Below are 3,391 nucleotides of genomic sequence, written 5' to 3' on the forward strand. Positions count from 1 at the left end.
AGGGGTAGCTGTTGCCTGAACGCCGGAGCGCTCCCCTCTCGCCGCTTGCCTCGCCCAGCGCAGCCCTGGCCGCTGGGCGCACCCGTCCCGTTCGTCCCCGGACGTTGCTCTCTACCCCGGGAACGTCGAGACTGGAGCGCCCGAACTGAGCCACCTTCGCGGACCCCGAGCGCGGCGGCGCGAGTCACCGCGGAGGCGCCCGGACGCGTCAAGTGCGTACTTTCAACCGTAAATGGGTGCTGAGCGTTTAGGGGTGCGGGGCAACTCCCTAACTCGTGGGGCTCTGGCCAGCCCTGCCGCGGCGTCCGAGACCTTCTGATCCCTCTCTGCGCGCGGCGCGGGGTTGGCGACTTGGGCTCAGGGGCGGCGGGGCGGGGAGGTGCCTTGACCTAGGGTCCCAGAGGCCGGGAACAAGTCTCCTTTCGCCTTGGACCGCTGTGTCCCCCAGGGCAAGGCCTGAACCAGGCCGGGAGGGTCTGTCCCCCGTCTGGGGAGCTGAACTGCCCGGGACACTGTAGCAGTCGCGGCGAGTTGTCTGGAGCGGCGGGGCTTGAGCCCAAGTCCGAAGCCGCCGCCGCCAGCGTCCCGTGCGTCTGCCGCCCCGGGACCTGCCGCGGAACTTCTTCTCGGGACGGAGACCGCGCTAGCCGCCCGGGCCGAGGTAGGAGCTGGCTGGGCTCGATAGGGCGCGGGCGAATCGCTTTCGGCAGCGAAGGAACGTGTCGGGAGAAGCCAAATGCAGAACCAGGGCCCTAGCGGGCGCGCGGAGACGCCTGCCTTGGGCGGAGGTCCCCCCTCCGGTTTTCGTGGCTCTGGCAGGGCCCTCTGTCCCGTGAGCTCCCCACTGGACCTGTGGCTCCAGGCTTCAGCAGGTCAAGCGCCCGAGTGTGCCTGGAGGATTGGCGGCGGGGTGGCATGAGAAAGTGGCCCCTCTTCTCCATCTCCCAGTCCGGCGATTTCTCTGCTGTCTGGGGCAGGGGCGCACACCGCAGGAACTTACTACCTAGAGGGAAGCCAGCCTGGTCTCTCCCCCTTGCGGCAGTGCTCCCAAGCTGCTCCTCACCACTCTGGGTAGGGGTCTTTCAGGTGGGCTAGGGAATTCTCCTTGGAAGGCCCCCTGTCTACTCCCCTCCATCAGGGCGCCTGTGAGTTAGCCGGTCATCCCCTTTTCTGGCCTCTTTTTTGCGGGGAGGAGAGTAGAGAGAGAAGCCTCCTACTCGGCAGGTCTCTGAGAGGAGGTTTGGGGGGACTTCTGAGGTTGCCCCTCCTGGGCAGAGTCAAGGGGTGTTGAGGATTCCAACTTTTACTGGACAATCTCTCAAGCTCGGACTCCCTGATTTCTGGGCGGTTTCAGTGTAGGGCTTGTGTCCTGCCCCCACCCACACAGCATTTGGTGCAGGCACATAGGATGGTTCCCCAAGCCCTTTTCCCACAGTTAGTTTCAGAAAATGCATAAGCCACCTAAGGCTGGGAGAGCCTTTCTGTGTTGCCTGAGATCTGGTGGCATGTGCATGCATGTGTGTGCAAATGTGTGTGTGTGCAAGTGTGTGTGCGCATGTGCCTGTGTGTGGAAAGTATGGTCTGGGTGGCTGTAAGACTGGCCCCTCTAGTCCCCTCTGCAGGCCCAGCCCAATAAGAAGCACCTGATCCACACTCTTTCTAGCCCCAGGGATGCTCAGGGAAGCAGCCCTTCTTGAGGGCCGTCATCTGTTCTGGGGATCTATGGCTGCTTCTTGGGCTCACAGACTATACTCCATACCTCCGGACTCCATAATATTGGACAAGGCTGGAAGGCCCATTTGGCTCCTGCAGCCTCTTGTGCAGGTGAGGGCAGACCCAAGATGCAGGTGATACTGGCCTTTGGGACACAGAACCTGGCTCAGTAACTCCCACTCCAGTCATCTTTTCCCTCTTCTCAACCCTCTCTCCTCCGGAGCAACACTTGTCCCTCCTTCCTTCCTCTCTCTCGGGCTGCACCCCCAGCTCACCTTAGATCTGGCTCTTCCTACCTGTTGCCCCTACTGTCTTGTCCCGTCCCAGTGGTCAGGAGTGAGAGTACTGGTCAAAGGCCCAGCTCCACCTGTGACTTAGGGAAGCACCAGGCATCACCCAGAGGTCCCGGCCCCCGGGGGCCTGGCAGGCTCTGCTGTGGGGGAAGCAGTTAGAACTGGGGCTGCTTCTCCTGCCCTGCAACCTGACTGGGGCTCCCCCACCTCCCTTTCTGCCTGCCCTCTTACAATTCCAGCAGGGGGCGGGCAGGGGAAAGAAAAGGAGGGACAAGTTGGACGGGGTCCATTTGGTGTCCAGGAACAACTTGGAGAGAGGCAGGGAGGGGACAGGCAGCAGGGCCCTGGCAGAGCCAGGGGAGGGCTGGCCTTTGGATGGCCTTCTGAGCCCAAACGCATCTTCCTGGGGCAGTCTGCCCTTGAAAGGTAGGGCTTGGTGAACCCTGGTGCAGAGCCCCCCTCCGCCCCTGCCACCTCACTGCCCCAGTGCGGGCCATGGTAGGCGGGTTTGCAATGGGTACAGTCTCTCTCTTCATTCCAGTAGAGCAGCTCCCAGGGCCCAGAGAGGCTGTCACTGAGACTTCCTTCTGGGGTGGGGTGGGTCCTGGTGGCCCTGCGTTCTCCTGCAGGAGGACCTCCTGAGGCTTCGGGCAGGAGTTGGTGCACACCTGGAGGAGAGTGCTGGTGAGCAACAGGTGTGTGGCTCAGTGTTCTCGCTGCCTGGGTGTCAACCCTGCTTCACCACTGGCCGTTTGTTTCCGTCCCCTCCACTGGCCTCTTAAAGCACAGAGACCCTCCAGGTACTTTCCTTCCTCTGGGCTTCCGCTCGTGCTATTCCCTGCTCCCTTCTTCTACCTGGAGACCGCCATTCTTCCTCCTTCTCCACTGCCCTCACCTCCACCTGGGCCCTCTCAGCTCCCGGGAGATGGCTGAAGCCCACTCCCCGCCCGCTAGTCGTCATCTTCAGCGGTCCTCCCGGAGCTGTCCTCGGCATGGCAGCCTCCACAGCCCCTGGGTTTCACCCCTGGTTTCAAGTCTGCGTTGGACTCCAGACCTGCCCCTCCCAGGCTGGCCCAGATGGATCCTCTGCAGTGACTAACCCGAACCAGCACCGGGCGAGGACCCAATAAACCTTTGTGAATGGAGTAAATGAGTGCGGTGTGTACTTACTGAAAACTCCTTGTTTGGGGAGAAACTCAGGGTATTTCACTCTGTCCTTTCGTGCACCTGCAGCAGTGAGCAGGGTGGCATGTTGGCAGCCAGGGCTGAGCACCATTGGTCAGGACCTGCCGCTGTGAGCAGACAACACTTCCTGGGAAGTCCCCTTGGGGCGTGGTGTCTGGTGAATGCACCCGTCACCTGGCCACTGGGCCAATCTGTTTCCC

General features: G+C 62.0%; 1 long non-coding RNA gene across 3 annotated transcripts; it reads left to right on the forward strand.

Moving 5' to 3' along the window:
* Nucleotides 1-41: 41 nt before the first annotated feature.
* On the forward strand, nt 42-3,151 carry LOC105518454. Of its 3 annotated transcripts, XR_001002825.1 has the most exons (3): nt 42-661; nt 1,623-1,824; nt 2,636-3,151. It is a non-coding gene; the product is annotated as an uncharacterized LOC105518454 (long non-coding RNA). The 3 variants fall into 3 exon arrangements; XR_001002824.1 differs by having other exon boundaries at nt 1,623-3,151; XR_001002823.1 differs by having other exon boundaries at nt 42-212; nt 1,623-3,151.
* The last annotated feature ends 240 nt before the right edge of the window (nt 3,152-3,391 follow it).

Source organism: Colobus angolensis, unplaced genomic scaffold (assembly GCF_000951035.1).
Source record: "Colobus angolensis palliatus isolate OR3802 unplaced genomic scaffold, Cang.pa_1.0 Scaffold32, whole genome shotgun sequence".
Lineage (NCBI taxonomy): Eukaryota > Metazoa > Chordata > Mammalia > Primates > Cercopithecidae > Colobus > Colobus angolensis.